General features: G+C 36.9%; 1 protein-coding gene and 1 long non-coding RNA gene across 10 annotated transcripts in view; both read left to right on the forward strand.

Moving 5' to 3' along the window:
• Window positions 1-22,557, forward strand: part of Fhos (Formin homology 2 domain containing) — a 138,924-nt gene that overhangs the window by 23,446 nt on the left and 92,921 nt on the right. The gene's annotated exons all lie outside the window — the stretch shown is intronic.
• On the forward strand, window positions 8,552-18,567 carry LOC141450138 (uncharacterized). The gene is made up of 2 exons (XR_012455951.1): window positions 8,552-12,509; window positions 18,184-18,567. It is a non-coding gene; the product is annotated as an uncharacterized lncRNA (long non-coding RNA).

Below are 22,557 nucleotides of genomic sequence, written 5' to 3' on the forward strand. Positions count from 1 at the left end.
TATCAGTGTATTGAATGTTTAAATAGACATTCATGAACGATGGATTAGGGCACTGTCTCCTCACCAGGCGCTTATTATACTAGCACCAGTTATCGCTGAAAACCAGTTATTCTCTAAAGTTATCAGCCCAGATTAACTCGACAGTGCAATTTTTTCACACTTTTCCGGAACGGAAAATCTCAGTCGAGAAAGTCGTGCGTGCTGCGGAAAAATGGCAGATTCTCTGGAATGTTAATCTACCCCGGATTTTCCTCCCATACTACAAGAATGGTATTACCATTTCTCACAATTTTTTTTCAGTTTTTAAATAACCTTCGCAAGGCTATCAATTGTGACAATATTTCCTCGGCACGCTTGGGAAATAGAATAATTCTATATTGTTACCAATATTAAAGAGTATGTTGAAATTGTTTTGTTTGACAGGGTTGCCAGCCTTGAACCCACTATAAATCCAGCCCACTAAATTGCATGCGAAAAGCAAAAGTGCACAATATTTTACTCTTTACAGTGTTGCCATTTATCTTTTTTACTTTTTTTTTAATTTCCTCTTATCTCGAGTAAGAGGAAACATTGTAATCGTGCAGAATTTTGATTCTACGTTTTCACGGGAAATACACGTACCGGAGAATTCTGTTAAGGGCACATCTGGGAGTGAGCGGAAGTTAGACTTTCGTATGAACGCTCGTAGATCTGTAAATTTCTGCGTCAATAATTTTTGAGGGGATTTTTTTCTTTTTTTCAAGACAGATCTCGAAAAGAGGTTTGGTTGCCTGTGTAGAAGGTGACCTTTCAATGTAATCTTCAGTTTTCTAGTAGGGCGGCCCAAGGCCTACACCACTGCGACCCCATTGGATCTGTTGTGGCTCAGTTTTACCGACTGTATTGTAACCGACTGAGCATGAAATCCTACCATTTTTTAAAAAAGTGCTAGTTACTACGTCTATTATTCCAATATAATTGAGCGGGCTATTATTTAGTCTTCCATATGTAATGCCCAGCTGTGACCTGTAAGGAGTTAGTGATACAGTTTGGCATGCAGAGTCGCAATAGGTAAATTAATGAACGTAAAGTTGTTTAGATTGTTTTTATTTGCGATCAACAGGTTAGTTAGTTGTTGCGAGTTGTTTCTATTCACGTTAAGGTTATGTTGTTTACATTTACTTGTTATGAGATTTACTTTTAGAATGTTTATTTTACTTTACCTTTTATACATTCTCTTATTTTATTTTGTTGATTTCAAAAAGTAAAATTATTTAACAAATATGTCGGCTCCATTATTTTATAAAAGGGACACAATTATGCATATTGCGTAAACTGCCTAAATCGATGACTTTTATGCTAAATAACTAAGCATTAGATGAAATGCCTATCGATAGGCTCACTCTATCGATATCTATTTAGTAAAAATTAAATTTGATTCAAATATTCGTAGTTTAAAGTAATTAATGAATTAGAAGATTTTATACTTTGGCTTTGACTAAGTGAAATCTCTTAATTTGGTAACAGACTTCCGGTTAATGTTTATTTCTTGGAGGAAATGAAAACGAAGTAGTGAAGCGCCCTTTTACGGTTTGGCCGTAGAGGATCATTATCGCATTTGCGCTACATAACATTTGTCAAACCTTAACCTTTTCTCAGGCAATTTGGGCTCTCGACTCCCAAGAAATATTTATACCTGAGTTGTGTCAGTTGTCAGGCAGGTTTTTAAACAGTATTGCATTGTTGGGGGCCAGAGTGGAGCCGCCTCGCAGAGTCTCCGGATAACGGCCAGACAGTCGCACACATGCGGCCGCCTGCAAATCGAAATGTAAGAGTCCAGGTGGCGCTGGGGCTTGCGACCTTCACTTTACGCGCACATGTCCCCCCCCCCCGGTCTGTCCGTCGGTCAGGTTTTCCACCTTTGAAAGCTATTTAGTAGCGGTTCTTTTCCTTACTTTTACTCTAACTCCTGGTGATGGCAAGAATTTCGAATTGAAGTTGATTTTTTTGCCGGAAAAGTGGAGTGAAATCAATCGAAATATTAAAGTTTCAGAGCTTCCGGCGTTTCTGCGTTTCCGCAATATTTTGTTCACACACACACAAAAGAAAACACTCGGACATTTCCGGTCAACTAAACATTTCACAAAACCGCGCTACTTCCTCTTGGCGGGAACAGTTTGATTTCTTCTCACTAAATTTTATCAAAATCGAGCTAACATTTACAGAGTTATTGGTAATACTAGTTATAGAGGGGGCCTTACATACATGGGGCTAACACCTCTCTTATTTGATGTACAGCGTCGAGACCCCCAAATGGCACATCTACATAAAATTCCGAATCGAATGACACCTCATTCATGAAAATCGGTTTGTGCGTTTAGGCGCTACGCAGTTTACAAAAAAGGTAACAACAACAACAAGAACAAGACCAACAATTTCTGAAAATGTTTTTTTTGCTCATTTTTCGCATCGTTTTTCTCAAAAACTAAGAAATCTATGTTATTACGAAAAAATTACTGTTATAAAGGAGGATTTGCCCCAAATTTTCTTTAAAATTTGGGAATTTTATCTTTTATAGAAAAAGAGAAAAAAATTGTCAAAGTTGGGTGTTTTTCAACGTTACGCTTTTTCGTGCACTTTTTGACGATCAACCCTTATACAACTGTCCTACCGGACAGTTTTAATAATTTATATTTTAATGGTCATATTTTGTCCTCAAGTTCAGTTCTGTTCGATAATGGTGGCTCTACTCTCATCCAGATAATCTGAGCATTACTTCCTTCTCAACCTGGTGAAGAGGTGACAGTTTGAGGATTACCACGTTTCTATATGCAGAACAATTCTGCTCCTAGAATCAGTAGGGATCAGATTTTTCATTCCTCATTCCCTTCAAGTTGGTTGGTTGCGCAACAGAAAGTAAGAAGACAAAACAGTTTTACCACCTTTTGGACCCGGTCATAAACCCAGTCAGCAATACTTGAACACATTTGTAAATTAAACATTGTGTTCATTAGCAAGACAGAGAGAATCTCAGCTTTGTTAAATTAAAATCAACATTGTTGCATAATAATGCACATCACTTGCGCTTTCAAAGGAAGATTACTGCACTGAAAGTGTGCATAATTAATTTTGACAACGTGGAAGGTTCGTGCAGTGAATACCAGATGACGCAGTATCAAGTTACCACGGCCTTTCTAAAAAAAACTACCGCAAGATTTATCTAGGCTATTCTTTTGGGTGACAACGAACTCTTTCATTTCGTATTCAAGGAAGAGAGAGACGACATTTATAAATTTTCAGTCCGCACCAGTTGCATAACTTGAATTTAGTAGTTTCTATTTCTTCGTGTAGGTGTCTCGTAATGTGTGGAAACCCCTGGCCAGGAACACTCGCGGGGAAGGGATTAGCTATACGCTAACCGTACTGGATTCCCTAGCGGAGGTCCCGGGTTCGAATCCAGCTGATGACCCCTTAGATTTTCTCTTCCTAGGAGCTTCTTCCAGCTCACTGTCCGGTGATGGATAGTGTTGTCTGTAACGAGAGAACACTGTCCGGAGGCCGGCAGTGCACTAAAAAAAGCTCCGGATGTGCCAATAACCTTAGATGTTGATGCGCCTTAAATCCTTAAAAAAAAAAAAAGGAACACCCACCCGCCTGACGGCCTCCTGTTATGCTACTAATTCTTCAAACGTTAATTTATAATATTTTTTAGTGTGCTGTCTGGCTCGAAAATAAAGAGATATTAGGGCAGATAAGTTAATTTGGTGTTGAAAGACAAACTCCAAAATCCTAAATTTTGAAGGAAGTGGACTTACTATATACACCCATCTTCTTAAATAATTTGTTTGTTTTTCCAGAAATATTTCCCGAAATGATTCTATAAAATTGGACCTGTATAATAATAAGGTCAGCTACATTTTCAGTGCATATTGCTAGTTTCACTCACTCACTCACTCAAGGGCTGTAACGGTCCATGAAGGACCCGAGCATCAGCCACTACAGCTCTCCACCTCTCTCTATCTCTTGCCTACGTTCTCCATCTCTGCTGACCGAGGGCTTCCAAATCTTCCTGCACGTCGGTCAACCAACCTAGTCGAGGCCCACCCCTCGGCCCTTTTTCTACCAGGGTGTCCATATAGAGCTTTCCTGGGACCTCTCGTCTCCTCCATTCGGTGCAAATGTCCCAGCCATCGTAGTCTACCAGACTTTATAGTGGCTACTATATCAGGCTCACCGAACAGTTCAACGACTTCTCGATTCGTCCTGATTCTATAGCTATCCTGCGTCCTTACAGGTCCGAAAATCCTTCTTAATACTTTCCTTTCCCACCTGCACAACCTTTGTTCGTCCGCTTTGGTTAATACCCATGCTTCCGAACGGTAGGTAACGATTGGACGCAGGGTAGCCTGGTATATTCTTAACTTTATGGCTCGGGACAAGCATTTCCTTTTGAAAACTGGCTGCAGCGCCCAGAGTCATCTATTACCGGCAGCGATTCTCTCACACAGATCTCCCCTAACACTGTTATTAGAGGTTAAAACTGCCCCCAAGTATTTAAATTCTTTAACCCCTTCAAAAGAATATACCTCCACCCGTAGGTTCCGGAATATTCTTCTTCTCCTCGTATTGACCATAGACTTGGTTTTTGCGCTAATAACCTCTAAACCGAATTCCTTCGCAGCCACATCCAGCTCCAGAAAAGCTAATTTTAGCTCCTGCTGCGACCTTGCCAGTATTGCCACATCATCGGCATAAGCTACTATTTGCACCATTCTATTGTAAAGATTGCCACTCAAATTGATTGACCACCTCCTCACATTAGCTTCTAACACTATATTAAACGGTGTCGGGACATTGCTAGTTTCAAGAAAATTTAATTGGGAAAATTGCGGTAACAAGGAAGTCCGTGAGAGTGTTAAATGATTTTTTTTCTTATTCTTTGGACGTGATAAGACGTCATATTTCCGGTGCAAACCCAATACAGAGATTGCAACACGATCTCACCACTTCCTGTAATGAGGAAAGTTACTCTAATCAGTCAAGGTTCTGAACACCCAGAATCTTTATTTGCAACCTTTTTTTTTCAGAAAAAAACAATTCTATGAAGGGCATTTTTGTGAGCAAGGAGGCTGAGGCCGCTCTCTGTCTCTCCCTAGGCCTATCACTTATGTAACATTAACGAGGAGTCGATGACATAAATCCCGAGTTTAAAAAGAAAAAAACACCACCAGAAGTGGAGAATCTCCTGAAAAAGACATCTGTAGAATTGGTCGAAATGAAACTAATACTGGGTGGTCGAATAATGTTTATTTTCGTAGCCCCCTCCTAAAAATTGACCTGGTTTTTTTTTATGTATTAAACAACAAAATAAATAATAAATAAATAAATTTCCGCAGATCTCTCGAGTTACTACAGAACAATAAAATACACAACCTAGTTGGCACCACATGTGCCAAAATGTCACGGAATGAATATCTCCTTGGGGGGACGCATATTCATAAATTTTATTTTTTGGTTTACTAAAGCGCAGATTGATCAAGGAGGCGCTGACATTTCGGCAAGAGTGAAACTCGCTTAAATTATTTCTAATATTATTATTTTTAGTTAACTCGGAATTCAGTGAGAAAAGTATCAAGTCTTATTTTATATAAGAAATTATATGTTTTGATTATTTTTAGCAATTTTAAATTTTCAGCCCACAATTTATTGTATAAAAAAAGAGATCGAAAACACGTTACATCGTAATGTGATAAAATTATCGAAATATACACTCGATTCATTTCGATATTATAAATGACGAAGTGTGATGACATAATCTAAGTACAGTCGAACCTCGCTTAACGAGCATAATTCGTTCCAGAACCTTACTCGTTAAGCGAAACAATTTTTTTCATTTAAATTAAAATAAAAGGGGATAATTGGTTCCATGCAAAAAAAATATTGATAAAAATTTTTTTTATAACATTTACTTCGAAAAAATTATATACATATGTACATATGATGTAATATAATATAAATTACATACATATATTAATTGAGATAAATATGTACATTCATAATTAATCCTTTTTAATTATAAATTTGTCCAATGTTCCTTGTTTCTGCCGTCGCTTCAAAATATCTTCAAAATGTGACACAGCATTATCATTAAATAAATTTATAGATCGCATAGCCACAGCCTTATTCGGGTGATAGTTTTCTACGTGTGTTGCAACAGTTTCCCATGCTTTCAACATTTCTCTTATTGCGCTGGAAGATTGTTGTTCCTCTGATATTTTCTCCTCTTTGTCTAATAAATTCTCTTCCACCAATTCTTGTTGTGAAATGTGTTGCAACTCAACAAGTTCCTCTGTGGATAGCTCTTGACTATGATCGTTCAACCCCTAGAACAATCTAAGCCTTTCTTCTCTGCCCAGGTCAACTTCGTTACAATATTTAAACACAAATGTCACTATATGGACTTTCCCTATACACCACTCATTCGGTGAAGTTCGGTTTCGACTGTATCAGTGCATTAGATACGTGGAGAATATGAAACGCATATGCGTAAACAGGAATGACTAATCGAAGAATGCGCAGTTTTCGATGAGTCAGCGAAAACTGCGCAGTCAGCGAAATGTCATTAGAAAACTATCGTTATGCGAAACATCGCTCGCTATAAGAATCAATTTTACTCGTTATGCGAATTACTCGTTAAGCGAGGTGCTCGTTATGCGAGGTTCCACTGTACACTGAGAAAGTTAAAATCCAAACCTAGAGATCTTGAATAAAGCCGTTTTGTTCACTTCCGGTATACTAATACACTTCCAACTAAGTTACACTTGGTATAATCATTGCAGATGTAAAGATTTATTTAATTTTATTGGACACATTTCACCAGAAATTGGGACTGACTATTGAAAGAAAGTTTAGGGCATCCATTTTTATTTTTCAATAATGTTTATTCTGCACTTAAGTTTGAAATGTAATTACGAGTAATCAATCACAGCTGACTTTCTTTTAAAATACTAAAAACTGTAAGGCAGAGTGTCGCACACAACTACCAGCTGATAAAACTGCACTGCTAACTAGATTAGATAGCCTTAACTTTCCAAGAGTTTTGTTTTGTAATTATTATGTGGCGAACCTGTACAATATTTTATCATATTTATTATCTCTTTGCAATTTGATAGTATGTTCTTTGTTTATATCTGCCTTTGTTTTGCAGGTTTTTTTTTTGTTATCAGGTTTAAACTTCTTTTGTTCGATTGTTTATATAAACAAAATGGAGTAATTAGTAAAATAGGAACGTTTTATATCATTATCTTGTGTGAAAACTCACATGAATTAATCATTCTCTTTGATCTTGGAATTTTTACTAAATTTATGCAGGCTTCAAAAATTTGTTTAAAAAAATTAAAATATTAAACATTTGAAACGAGCATGCTTAAAATAATTCCATAAAAATAATTTACTTGAAATAACTTAAACCTAGTCTTAATAGTTATTTTACGAACTTAATGAGCCGTTTTAAGAAAACTATCTAAAGTTGTCCGTCCATCAACAGAAGTTTTAGCGATAGATGTATCAACGTAGAAAAATTAAAAATTTCTTTGATAGCAACGATATATCTATGCAATCTTCGTAAATGCACACTCAGATGCACATTTCTATTTGAAACCACTCATTGCAAGGAAATTCATTAAAGTCAGGCAGAAAGGTGGGAGTGAATTTCTCTTCTAAAGTCTCATTTTGGTTTAATATATGGTTCGAAACCTGCTGTTCTGTCCTCAAAGTGTTTTATTTTACACAAAAATTTGTGCAGCGGAACTGAAAACATTGCCAGTCCAGAAGTAATGCAACTATTAACTCTGCATGCACATTTGCATACAAGCAAAACTCCTTTCACTATATTATTATAATATTTATTTATTTTATTGCTATTATGCAATATTATGGGGGTAATTAAAACAGCAATTAGAGTAGCAGATAAGCTTGGAATAACATAAGAAAACTAAACAGATCTGATATTATGTAATTTATACCTGTACGTCAAAGTTGTGGTCCCTGCAAGGTGATTAGATTAGCTGCAGCTATGTGGTCTTGAAAGACTTAATGTAACTTCCGTTTTGAGCAGTCAGAGGAATTACTGGGGTCCTTAGAACTCTTTCATATTTTTTTTTTCCAAATTTTCTTCTAGCTACGACAAACCTTTCCTATAATTTTTCCTAAAAACGTCCTCTAATTCCGTTCGACTCTCAAACGAAAGAGTTTCGTGCAATTTAAGAGCAAGTTAAAGATGAGGTAATGATCGTGCTTATCAACCATTGTAAGCCACAATTCATTGCCTTTTAGTTTCATCTTAGCAGATGAATACATTATAAAACAGGACTTACTTGTATGTGTGGATGTACTCACAAACATGCGTAGTCTCTCCGTCGTTTATGAAAATTATGTTTTGGCAATTTAAATAACTAACATAACAGCGCAATAACCCGTTTGGTTTTGTATGTTTACATTATAAATAACTGTAACACTTGCAACTTGTCATTTCTAATAACAGAGTGAAATAAATAACAGTGTCTAGAGTTACCTTTCCGTAGCTGTTTACCGAACATAACCTTAAGTTTATTCAAACCTTTCTGGTATGTTTTTCTTAAATAAACAGTTGGTCAAGATATTTAGCTTTGTAACCTGTACACAAATGATAGATATAGCCGATTTAGAGCGAGATAACCTGTAAAGAACCTATCTAGTAGATTGTAGTGTTGTAAGAGATAGATTTGTGAGGAATGTCGGCCTATTGTGCGTACTGAAAAGATGGTAGTGTACATTATTTGCGCTGAATATTATTCGGTCGGTTTCCTTTAAAGTCCACATTATTGCCGTTTCCGCCGTTCAGCGGTTTGACTGTATTATAATGTTCCTTATTGTTGAAACCATTGTTACAATAAACTAGCATTTATTATTTCTTTGCCTTTCTTTGGTACGTATTGTGAAAGTTCCATGATACTGTGATTTTACGTTTCAATACGTGACAAATATTTCTTGCCTTGGAGATAACAGCTCTCAATAAAATATTTTTACCTTCTTCTAGTAAGAAAACTATTGCTATCGTGTTAAATTTTCAAAAAAGAGAAAATGAGTTGAAATAATATCTGAAAAACAAGGAGCCACAGTATTATTATCACTTCATATTTGGAGGTTTAGCAGGAAATGCGTCTATCGGAAGTGAATTTTAAATGTGAACTACTGTCAGAGCCCAGGGTTCGGTAATGAAGACAGACTTGACGGTGGAAGTGTAAGAAGAGGTTGGTGGAGTTGAAAGTTGAAATGATGTACTGACAACATGACAGACTAGGTTATACCCGCCAGGCCTTCGTAATGAGACAGTTCCCGAAGAAAATAGTAAAAATAAGAATGTAGGCCAGCATGTTTAGAGTTTTGGTTTTGTTTCAAAGTTTAGAGGTCTGTGTGTGGAGGGGATAAAGACTCTTCTAAAACTAAAGAGCTTCATGAAGACTTGTGAAAGCCCTTGACCTGGACAAGTCGCAGCATCCCGGCCGGACGGATCTCCCACTTCTGCCCTCCAAGTTCCTCACAGACCAACTCTTGTACTTTCTTCCTCCGTCCAAATTTCCTTGGTCGTGAGTTCACTTTCTATTCCTTCATTTCTTTAACCACATCCTTCTTTTTCTCTGCACGCTGGTTGATCGTCATCATCAGAACCGGGACGACCAGGTGTGTGCCAGCCGCCACGATCCCCTCTCCTTGGTCCTCCTCCGGCCTATTAGCTCTTCAGTAACTAGTAACCACTTCTGTTGTTTTGTTTTTTCCTTAATCGTTATTTAATTAAAGCGATCCGTTTCACTCTAAAGGCCTCATTTTCAAGGTCATTCGTTTTAATTTCTTACTTTCTCTAATGCAGGAAGTATTGCATCCAACTTGAACTTTTAACAAAAAAGCTCAATTTTAAGTCCTCAGATTTCGAAAAAAATTGGTGTTTACGGTCCTGTAGTGTAAACAGGACCGATTGTCCGACGCTCATTAGCAGCGCAGCAGTCTCTAAGGGGCTAGAAAGGGAGCAAAACTGTCTTTAATCGGCAAACCCTTTAAAGTTGTCCATGTTCGCTGCAGCTGTGTAATCTTCTTCAGTTTTGGTCGAAACGTTCACCTACTCCGCAGGATCAAAAGCCAGTAGTGCAAAGCTCTCAGATCGTCCGCTAGAAGTCGCCAACTTCTCAGCACGCCAACCTGACCCTAGAGCAACCATCCACAGTTTGATTCTCGAACCATTCCCCTCCAATCCCCAACCCGCTAACTCCAAAGAGGACGCAATAAGTCAACAAATAGAATAAATCACGCAGAAAATTATATCCTTTATCACCCACCGCTATTTCCGGTGCTAGTTTATCTAGCCAGCACTGGGCATAATGAGAAAAATGATGGTCATTTCCTTTCACAGACTGGTCGTATTTCTTTATTATTTATTATTTCCTAAAACTTGTTGCTCGGCTCCTGCTTCCTTCCTGCATTCTTCGCCGTGAACGGTGTTAAAGGAAAGAGTATGGCCGTGGGAAACATTCTGAAATTAAATGGACAGTTTTTATAGTCTTGCTTTAATGGAGGGGGCCCCCTTGATTAACAGGGGAAAATTAAAATATAAAAACTACTGTGCGAAAGGAATTATTAAACTGGTGATGAATGCGATGAACCTCGCCATGAAGACAAGCTCGGCTACACGTCCGGCCGATGAGAGATTTCTCACGGTTGCTCACCTCTGGGTTACAGTTTTTCCAGATCTAATTTACATATCATCTTGGAATATTTATAATAAAAGTTATTACCGTTAAATTTTTGTCCAATCTCTAGAAATGAACACATAGATCGCAGATTTCAAACAAGTTTACGTTATCAAATTACTTTGATTAATTAGAATTGAAATAAGACAAAAATGAATTTATATATGAACTTCATTGCAAATAAATGTAAATTTAACAATTTTGGAACTGGAGTTGTTTACTTCTAACATGCCATTCTAGTATAATGTACGGGTTTACAAATCTATGTTTCTTAAATTCGAAATTCGAAACAAAATCCTCGAAAATGGGTAGAAAGAGGAACTGGTCTAAGAAGTTTGCTCAACTAGCCCATTCCTAGACAGATATCCGTGATGGCATGACCAAAACTGCCAGCCATCTGTCATAATGTCAGACGATTGACATGCCAATCTGCCACTCCTTTAAGCTACGCCTTAACGCGCAGAATAATAGCGCGTAATTATAAGCCTAATGTTTCCAGCTCATTGAATCGAGAGTTGCACAATTTGTGCAAATGAAGGCGTTTATTAGAGCCCGACAGTGGTTCATTAGTTTATATTGCACTCTTGATAGTAATTAGTAGTTGGCTAACATTGTTTTTTATTTTTTTTACACCCTGTAAATATGTAAATAATGGTAATAGAGATTATAGATGTGCACATATCACTATGGCGACGGTAATAACCCGGAAATTGGGCCTACCGGATGATGCTGTTCACCTTGACTGAGTCTCTTACGTCACATCAAGCAGTTTCATATTATTGGCTGCTTGATAATCAGCTGGCTTGTAGCCTCGCTAATTGTGTTTAAATAGATGCTTAATTAATTCAGTGATTTTCATGGGGTTCTTGTCATTCAATTCCGGGACGACACTCTGAGTTTCTCTCTCTCTCTCTCTCTCTCTCTCTCTCTCACTCTCTCTCTCTCTCTGAGCACCGTTCCCATCAGATGACGGGAAATAAGATTTTGGTCAAGTTAAATTTCCACAGCACGCTATCGATTTTACAGTAGTAATCGGGAAAAGTCGTATGCGATTGGTACATCAGATTGGTGTTTTTATTTACATCCCATTAAAACCAGGTTCTTGTTCAGTGTGGTTCTCTGGAGGAGCTTTGAACTCATATTTCTCTCTGGGCGAGTAAATAAATAACTCGCGCCCCCCCAAATAAATAATAACCATCTTTAAAAAGCGAATCGAGAAATAAATTCAAGGTTAAATTAATGAATGTTCCACGCAACTTCAATCAGCTGTTTTATTTAATCAATATAATTATTTGTTCTTCGTGTGTGTGGTTAATGGAGGGAGAATTGTGGCTGTTGGGTTGGTCAGCCTGCTGTTTGCTAATTAGCGGGTTCTATGTGAATGTCCATGGTTGCCATGGTTACCGCCATTCTAACCTGGCGCGTAATCATTTATAAGTAATACTTGCATTAAAATGGTTTGTAATGGGCACTCAGTTGTTAGCTAATGGCAGATAATATTTAGTTAGCCCGCGACCCTTCAACCTAGAACTCATATCTAATATTAATCACTTTGCTCAGTTTTAATTGGCGCCAATTAATCATTTAGCTTTAATTGGGTCATGGTTAGACATGAATTCTCTTCTTGTTTACTTTCTCTGTGTACGTAAAAAAAAAAAGTGATTCTGTTTTTGGTTTAAATTAGGCCATCGTATTATAACCATCATTCTAATGGAGTTAAGTCTTTGGATGATTACTGATGATTTCTAGGTAAGTGAAGTATTGCAATCATAAAGTTTTCATAGAAATATCCGGCCCAAGAAAGCGAAAAAGTGATTTTTACTGAAGGGTCCGCGTTTGCGTATGTTTACAATATTGCAGAAGGTTAAACTTTAATATTTTGATTGAAAATCACGAAGGGCTTGACTGTAACTTTTTTTTTTGGCGTTTATTTTTGCTACAATCAGCGCGTTGGCGCTATAAGTAACTGTGATCTGACAACAGAACTATGAATTACAGAGGTATACGAGTGGAGAAGTTACCCAGTGGTAACACTCCAAAAAATTAGGCTATTAGTCGCTCTCTTCACTTGAGAGGAGATCACGAGGCCATTGTCTTTTAAGACGTCTTGTCCGGATTGTCAGGAAGAGTTCTAGAAGAAAGATTTTTAGCTAGAGGATTTATATGAGATTGCAGGCTGAAGTGGGGTTTTCTGTATCGTGTTTTCAGGGACTTGTGCGACAAAAGGAATGTTAAGGTCAGTGTGTATAGTCAGGTTGGAGATATAAAAAGGAGCGTGTACAATAGTTCGAAGTATTTTTGATTGTAGAGATTGAATCTATTAGAAATTGGAGCGTTTGGTTGAACCCCACAGCTCTCTATTCCATACGCCCAGATGGGCTTCAAAATAGAAGTATAAATCAGTCTTTTTGTTTTCCAAAGAGAGTTTTGATCTGTCGTCTAAGAGTCTCGTAGTCGATAGCGTCTGTTCAGTTCTGTTCTTTTAAGTCTAGTGAGGGGGTTCCAAGAAAGACTTGGGTCTAAGTAAAGCCCAAGGCAACGTTCACTACTGGTAGAGGTGTTAGGTTATAGATGACTGGAGGAAGAGTAATGCGCCGAAGAGTGAAGGTGATATTTTGAGACAGTAACTTAACGATCGAAATCCCTCCACCGGATGTACCTTTTTGAGGATTATATTTTCCACATTTTTACAGATTTTCCTTTTCTTTCCTTGCTTAATGAAGGGATAGTCAAAATACTTTCTCTCTTATTTTACAATTTGACCCGATCACTATACCTCCTGTTATCAGTTGTAAGAGAATGTAAAAATATCAACGTGTGCAGGTAAAAGGTTCTCGACCTGAACTGAGATAGTTTCTAAACATGGTATTTATGGCTGCCACAGTGAGAGAAATATGGCACAGAGCAGACAGATCGTTACAGCCGTAAAAACCTTGCAAAACCACAGACAGACAGCCCGTTTATGATATACACCTTGACTGCTGCAAGACATTGTTGCGTCCGGCAAGAATACATTTATAAATAAAATCTACATCACTGGCGGTGGTTATTGTGTCCGTGGGTATGTTTGTTGTTTGAATCCGGTCGGCAGAGTTCGCACCTCGCTGTCAGTCAGACGCGATAGTTTATCATTTCAGCTGTTTAGAAATTCTAATTCTGCCATTTATTATATATATGTCCATCTGCACGACACTGCTCGCAGGAATCTAATTCTTATTGGAGGAGCTTTTTTTTCTTAGACCATTGACAATGGCTGTTGGACAGACATGTGCAGCCAATCAGTATGCACCTCGCGTGGCGCACATTTCATTTCATCACGCTAATTCCCACGCATTGCTTTTTTTTTTGTAACAAATATATTTATAGATTATAGCTTGTTGACATCATACGTTTCTTCCGCTTCACTAACTTGTTTGATCTTGTCCGGATGTAAAATCTCCATTGTAGGAAGAAAGTCGCAGTTCATTTATGGTGAAGGGTAAAAAGGACCCTAAAAAATTAATTTAAAAGAAATCCAAAGAGTGACCAAGAGTATAACCTTGAACATAAGCATTGTCCAGGAAGAGAAGGGAACAGCCCCTACAATCCTGTTAGCATGAGATCTTGGCTTGATTGCTGGAAAATCCATAAAACTTGTAAAACTACCTCCAGGGAGGCAACAATAAGCCATTTTTTGGCTTGCAGAGCCTTGGGGTACTATCTGCCTTGGTTATAATCTAATCAAAAGATTTCAGGTTTCTTTCAATATATTTTGAACCACGTCACTCTGTACGGAGATCGAATTGCTTTTAATTACTGACTAGGAGATCTCCATGATCAGAAGATTGCAGAGTCTCCGAAGAGAAATACTTTTCCAAAATATGATAGCTTCCTTCTCCTACTACAGAAAGAAAGAAAGAAAAAAAAAAAATTCTCCCATAACTCAGACAGAATTCATTGTATAAGATAGTAAGGTTTTTGGGCGATCAGGCAGGTAAATTTGTAAGAAATAACGGACAGCTGTAAGAACGGGGGGCCATTGTAGGAGTTTGAAGGGCTGCCAACCTAACTCCTCTACCCAGGCACTGACATCACCATGACCGAGCATGACCAGCTGTGCTGCTCTCAGCTGTATATAAACCATCACGGCCGTACTGATCTAATTCACTGTTTCTTCAATCATCTTCAGCCTTTTTTTTTATTAAACCCTCATGTATTTTTACCTCTGCAATTTTTTTTGTATCCTTTTTTTAACATTTTTTTTGTATTTCTTTCTCTTGTTACATGGGAAGAGGAAGTATGGCGATCATTTTCGATATCACGTTTTTTTTTTTCGGAAAATGTCTGTTGGAGGTCTGGGTTTCCGCAATACTACGTAATTTCTGGAAAATATTCTGTATTCATGTTTGTGCACTGATGAGGTGGGAAGATCAACGTTTTGTTTCGTGTTAAGAAACTTCTGTTCTAAGACGCCATTATCTTGCAGATGAAAATCTCTACTGCAAGTTCCATTTTTCTGAAAAGATTTTTAATTTAAAAAAGTTGCAGTAAGTTGGGAGTTTCAGTGAGAGATAGTCGTTTAAGAGTTCACCCCAGATTCTCTTACTGGTCCATATTTAGTTGGGGTGAAGTTAACCTTAAACACGGGACATATAGCACCGACTGCCGTGCGCTCTAGTGTGTTATGTCTCCAAGCTCGCGCCCCTTCACTCAAATTCTCAATTCAAACTTCTTTACATTCAATGTTTTTTTCCCCCATTTTGTTGCCACTAGCCGTGTTGCTAGGCAACTCAACATTAAACAAACAACCACAAAAAAAACAGATTTATGTTCCCCCTCAGTTGAGATAACAATTTTTAATGACAGAGTGTAGCGAGAACATGTTTATCTTTTCTTTCGGCACCAAACTGTGTGAGTAGGTGTAATTTACTCGAGAAAAAACTCGTTCAAAACAAAGTCCGCACAAGTTTTATCTTACAACTGTTCTCTTCCTGTTCGTTAGAAGAAGTATGGCGATCTGTCAGTGCTTTTTTTTTGTGCCCTGTGTAAGTGAAACAAAATGTTTTTTAGCCCATGGTCTTTGTGCTCATTTTGGATGGTATATCTCCATAAATGAGAAGTTGCAGAACGTTCAAAATTTGAAAGCTTTCTTCACCAAGAGTTTTGCCAGAACTGTGCGTACGACTTTACTCTGTTGCCATTTTCTCTCTTTTACAATTTTGTCCCAAAAATGGTACCAACGCGTTATTTAGTACTTTGTAAGTGACTCTAGGTTTGGGCAGAAATCAGGTCACTCTAATTACAGGCCTATTCACAGGGCACGGAAAGTTCAGGAAGCACCTGAAGTACAAGGTGGGGCTTATTAGCTCGGAACCATTGTGCAGATTGTGCCAGGAAGAGGAAGAAACGGCCTCTCACCTGTTATTCGATTGCTTTGCAATCGAGAGACTGCGCTACGAAATCTTTGGTACCTTGAGACCAGAGGAGATAGTAGCGCAGAAGGAACTGGGAAGACACAATAAGCCTCTTGGTGGCTGCGGTGCCGTGGGGCGTGGGTCCCGTCCCGCTGTGTAAATCTAAATCTAGTCTAGTATTTTCCACGTTTTTCACTCATGAAAAGCCCACCACTTTTATTTTTTCAACTTTCTGCCAGGATTTTTTTTGGCGGAGCTCCTTCGGGAAGAACCATTGCATGTTACTAAAGCGCTTATTCCTGCTATGAACGTATCTCTCTTAAAAACTGTAACTTTTAATGAATCCTTTTATTGCCCACTAAAATTCACTCAAAGGTGGCAGACCTGTATATTTCACTAAACTGACACGTTAGTCAAAAATCACCTGTTAATGAATTTTCCTAGAAAGATATTTCAAGAAAAGCTTCAGATCCGCTTTGTAGGCAAGGAGCGTGAGGAGTTTAAGGGACATCCAGGAAAAATCTCCAAGATGCGGCTTAGCTTCACTCTTACTTTTTCACTGGCCATATTTTCTGAAACCCCATTTCCGGCGCAGAGGTCCCTCCAAACGGATGTTGCCAGTGCTAAGAGAAAGAAGAATATGTCGTCAACTCATTAAAGCTGAACTTTGGTTTTGTCCTAAACTTTGTCCTCCATTCAGTTTGCGTTTAGCTTTGCATTGAAAACAAGTAATTGCAATAATATTCAGCCGAAGGTGTGTGATAAGCCTGCACATCATCGTGCTTTATCGCACTTTGTTTGTGGTCACGTTGCTCAGGCGTCACTTATCTCTTTGACAGCCGTGTAACGTGATGGACGGACGGGTCACTTTACAAGGTCATCTTAGTAGTTTTCTATTTAGTTTTACGAAGGCTAATTCAACGAGGAGAAAAGGGGAGATATCTGTTAGGGCAGCACCAACTCACAGTCACATAGTGAGGTTGACAGGCATCCATCTGTCAAACCGTCCTTGGTACGTGATCTTGAATTAAGCAAGAAGTTCCTCCCACTGCTCAAACAAAAATGGGAGGCAGACTGGAGGGCTAATGATGGTCAAGAGGTGTTTTATCCTGGAGGATTTGCTTCTTCTTCTTTTTGCAATTCCCATTTTAGTTCTTTTAGAGCGGGACTATGTGTAAGCGAGTAGAGACATGCGCAGTGAAGGCTTTAATGAGAGCGCCCGGTAGCAAGTAGAAGAAGGTGGTCTACTGTTACAAGTATCGCACCTGCCGACACTTGACACTGGTAAAATGCCGGCAATGACACTTGACTCTCTCTCTCTCTTTGTCGAAGAGGTTCCACTTTGCACCAGCTGTCAGAACTCATTAGCGCATTGTCTTCCAACTTGGTCTTACAATGCATTTCAAAGACAATGTCCACACGCCCTGGGGGCACAACTTTTTGTCTACTCTTGTCTTCCAAATCAAGACAATAGTGTTTGTTTTTCTTAAATTGTTTTCATTATATTTACTTTTTACCTTACTTTTATTCTAAACGCACCTTTATTCTGAAATGTAGAAATTCAAATATTTTTGTTTACTTAGGGCTTCCATTTTTTTCTGTGACATTTGTTTTTTGTTTTTAAATGTTGTGTGGCCCCGTTACGGTGCATTTGTTAATTTGTTCGTTCCTATTAAGAGGAAGTGTTGTTATGTTCTACAGGAAGTGATGCATTCGGAGATAGTGGCGTGTGTTCATGGTAGCGACTAGAGAATCTGAAAAGTGGATATCTAGCAGGGCACTTCTTGGCAATTTAGAATTTCCCAAAAAGCGAGTGACAGAAAGCTCACATCTTGGTTCTTTCTTTTGGTACTGAATGGTTTCAGCATAGTCAGCTAACCGCAAGTCCTGCTTTATTTGGGTAAATTATTCTATTTTCGAGATCGTCTCAAAAAAAAGTTCCTCTAACGATTTAGTTTAAGCATCGTACACTTCAGATCCATATAAAGGTATTTCCTTTTCAATTTCGCTTTTTGCTTCTTTTTTTTCAGGCAGGGTACTTTAGGGCAGCAGCATGTGAAGAGTTCCTTTAAAATGAACCAGCCTAGGGGAGGGTTCTCAACTTCCGGTGTTTTCAACCCGCGATAAGAAAGCTGGAGTGAATCAGCCTAGAAACTGGCCTACCGTGACTGTTTCCCACAGGACTAATTGTTATGTAGTAGATATGCAGACAGCCCCCCAGAGGATGTGCCCTTATCTGGGAGTATCTACCTGTCCGCCGGCATTCTCCCAGATGTTCACCTGCGTCCCTCCTCCCGCATAGTCTTTTTTTTTTATAAGCTCTCCCAAATTAATGTAATTGTCCTCGAGCCTCTAGCTCTTCTTCGGCTCTCTAATGATACCTCATTAAACAAAGTTCATCCTACTGCATTGTATATTAATTTTTTTAATACTTTTCCTCATATCTATTTATGAAGGGAAGAAAAAACTTTTTTTTAAAGGAAATACACTCACACGACCAGCAATAACAGCAGTAATGATAATTTAGTTGACTGGCTTTTACTTCCCCAATACATCTTAATTAATAAACGTTCGGTTCTACATCGAATGAATACGTATTACCTACAGTTTTATCTATGAACTCTTGCAAATCACGTTAAACTTCTTTCCTAAAAAATAAATGAAATAAAAGATTTATTTTATTTGGCTCTAAGCAGGCCCTCAGATAAAAATGTTAGAAGAGTTGAAAGTGGTATGCAGTAGCCATGTTTTAGTAGAGATCTAAGCAGTACAAAGCGAAATATTACTACTCAAAATATTGAGCTTTAAAGATAGCCTGCGTTGCAGAGTTGGGCACTGATTAAAAAAACAATTAAATTCTAAATTTAATTGATTAAATTTTTTAATTGATTAAATTTATTTTTAATTTTAATCAGAATTTAATCGTAATTTTAATCATATGACAATTATTTAATCAATTAAATTTCAGATTTAATCGTTAATCAAACTAATTTAATCAAACTAAAAAAATTATGATTATATCTGAGAATTAAATTGAACTTTAATTTTAATCACCAAATTAGTTCAATTTCAATCGTTAATCAAACTAATTTAGTCATCCACTTTTATGGCTTTTCAACCAATGGTTCGAACCACGTTTTGGCGAGGCCCTTTTTCTGAGCGTCTTCAATAAATACTTTTCGGATAATTTTTGTAGTCTTGGACTTCTTCACGAGTCTCTAGACCAGTGGTTCTTAACCGGTGTACCGCGAATATGGTCCAAGTGTTGAATGTATTGAAATTTAGAAACTTAGGAAAGATACGGAAACAAACAATTGTTCCTTTTTTTTTAATTTTAAGTTCTTGCTAAAAACCGAATTTCAAATTATTTAATGTTAGTGTTCCGCGAGAAAAATATATACATATAATTGGGTTTCGCGTCTATGAAAAGGTTAAGAACCACTGATATAAAGGGTTGAAAATTTTTTGGGTCATGAAATTATGTAAAATTATGGCCGTTCTATATCTCCCACTGTGAAGTACGTATTGATATGGAATTTTGTTCTCTTATACACTTTGTTTTTCTCAATTATAAACTATAGTTATTTAGTGCACAGATCTAAAAAGGTAGAAGATATAAAGGGTTGAAAATTTTTTGGGTCATGAAATTCTGTAAAATTATGGCCGTTCTATATCTCCCACTGTGAACCACGTATTGATATGGAATTTTGTTCTCTTATACACCTTGTTTTTCTCAATTATAAACTATAGTTATTTTGTGCACAGATCTAAAAAGGTAGAAGATATAAAGGGTTGAAAATTTTTTGGGTCATGAAATTCTGTAAAATTATGGCCGTTCTATATCTCCCACTGTGAAGCACGTATTCGTATGAAATTTTGTTCACTTGTACACTTTGTTTTTCTTAATTATAAACTATAGTTATTTTGTGCACAGATCTAAAAAGGTAGAAGATATAAAGGGTTGAAAATGTTTTGGGTCATGAAATTCTGTAAGATTATGGCCGTTCTATATTTCCCACTGTGAACCACGTATTCGTATGAAATTTTGTTCTCTTGTACACTTTGTTTTTCTCAATTATAAACTATAGTTATTTTATGCACAGATCTATAAATGTAGAAGATATAAAGGGTTGAAAATTTTTTGGGTCATGAAATTCTGTAAAATTATGGCCGTTCTATATCTCCCACTGTGAAGCACGTATTCGTATGAAATTTTGTTCACTTGTACACTTTGTTTTTCTCAATTATAAACTATAGTTATTTTGTGCACAGATCTGAAAAGGTAGAAGATATAAAGGGTGAAAATTTTTTGGGTCATGATATTCTGTAAGATTATGGCCGTTCTATATCTCCCACTGTGAACCACGAATTCGTATGAAATTTTGTTCTCTTATACACTTTGTTTTTCTCAACTATAAACTATAGTTATTTTGTGCTCAGATTTATAAATGTAGAAGATATAAAGGGTTGAAAATTTTTTGGGTCATGAAATTCTGTAAAATTATGGCCGTTCTATATCTCCCACTGTGAAGCACGTATTCGTATGAAATTTTGTTCACTTGTACACTTTGTTTTTCTTAATTATAAACTATAGTTATTTTGTGCACAGATCTAAAAAGGTAGAAGATATAAAGGGTTGAAAATGTTTTGGGTCATGAAATTCTGTAAGATTATGGCCGTTCTATATTTCCCACTGTGAACCACGTATTCGTATGAAATTTTGTTCTCTTGTACACTTTGTTTTTCTCAATTATAAACTATAGTTATTTTATGCACAGATCTATAAATGTAGAAGATATAAAGGGTTGAAAATTTTTTGGGTCATGAAATTCTGTAAAATTATGGCCGTTCTATATCTCCCACTGTGAAGCACGTATTCGTATGAAATTTTGTTCACTTGTACACTTTGTTTTTCTCAATTATAAACTATAGTTATTTTGTGCACAGATCTGAAAAGGTAGAAGATATAAAGGGTGAAAATTTTTTGGGTCATGAAATTATGTAAAATTATGGCCGTTCTATATCTCCCACTGTGAAGTACGTATTGATATGGAATTTTCTTCTCTTATACACTTTGTTTTTCTCAATTATAAACTATAGTTATTTTGTGCACAGATTTATAAATGTAGAAGATATAAAGGGTTGAAAATTTTTTGGGTCATGAAATTCTGTAAAATTATGGCCGTTCTATATCTCCCACTGTGAACCACGTATTCGTATGAAATTTTGTTCTCTTGTACACTTTGTTTTTCTCAATTATAACCTATAGTTATTTTGTGCTCAGATCTATAAATGTAGAAGATATAAAGGGTTGAAAATTTTTTGGGTCATGAAATTCTGTAAAATTAGGGCCGTTTTATATCTCCCACTGTGAACCACGTATTCGTATGAAATTTTGTTCTCTTGTACACTTTGTTTTTCTCAATTATAACCTATAGTTATTTTGTGCTCAGATCTATAAATGTAGAAGATATAAAGGGTTGAAAATTTTTTGGGTCATGAAATTATGTAAAATTATGGCCGTTCTATATCTCCCACTGTGAACCACGTATTGATATGGAATTTTGTTCTCTTGTACACTTTGTTTTTCTCAATTATAAACTATAGTAATTTTGTGCACAGATCTAAAAAGGTAGAAGATATAAAGGGTTGAAAATTTTTTGGGTCATGAAATTCTGTAAAATTAGGGCCGTTCTATATCTCCCACTGTGAACCACGTATTCGTATGAAATTTTGTTCTCTTGTACACTTTGTTTTTCTCAATTATAAACTATAGTTATTTTGTGCTCAGATCTATAAATGTAGAAGATATAAAGGGTTGAAAATTTTTTGGGTCATGAAATTCTGTAAAATTATGGCCGTTCTATATCTCCCACTGTGAACCACGTATTGATATGGAATTTTGTTCTCTTGTACACTTTGTTTTTCTTAATTATAAACTATAGTTATTTTGTGCTCAGATCTATAAATGTAGAAGATACGAAGGGTTGAAAATTTTTTGGGTCATGAAATTATGTAAAATTATGGCCGTTCTATATCTCCCACTGTGAAGTACGTATTGATATGGAATTTTGTTCTCTTATACACTTTGTTTTTCTCAATTATAAACTATAGTTATTTAGTGCACAGATCTAAAAAGGTAGAAGATATAAAGGGTTGAAAATTTTTTGGGTCATGAAATTCTGTAAAATTATGGCCGTTCTATATCTCCCACTGTGAACCACGTATTGATATGGAATTTTGTTCTCTTATACACCTTGTTTTTCTCAATTATAAACTATAGTTATTTTGTGCACAGATCTAAAAAGGTAGAAGATATAAAGGGTTGAAAATTTTTTGGGTCATGAAATTCTGTAAAATTATGGCCGTTCTATATCTCCCACTGTGAAGCACGTATTCGTATG

This window comes from Rhodnius prolixus, unplaced genomic scaffold (assembly GCF_049639745.1).
Source record: "Rhodnius prolixus isolate KJV_2025 unplaced genomic scaffold, Rpr scaffold_2, whole genome shotgun sequence".
NCBI classification, from domain to species: domain Eukaryota; kingdom Metazoa; phylum Arthropoda; class Insecta; order Hemiptera; family Reduviidae; genus Rhodnius; species Rhodnius prolixus.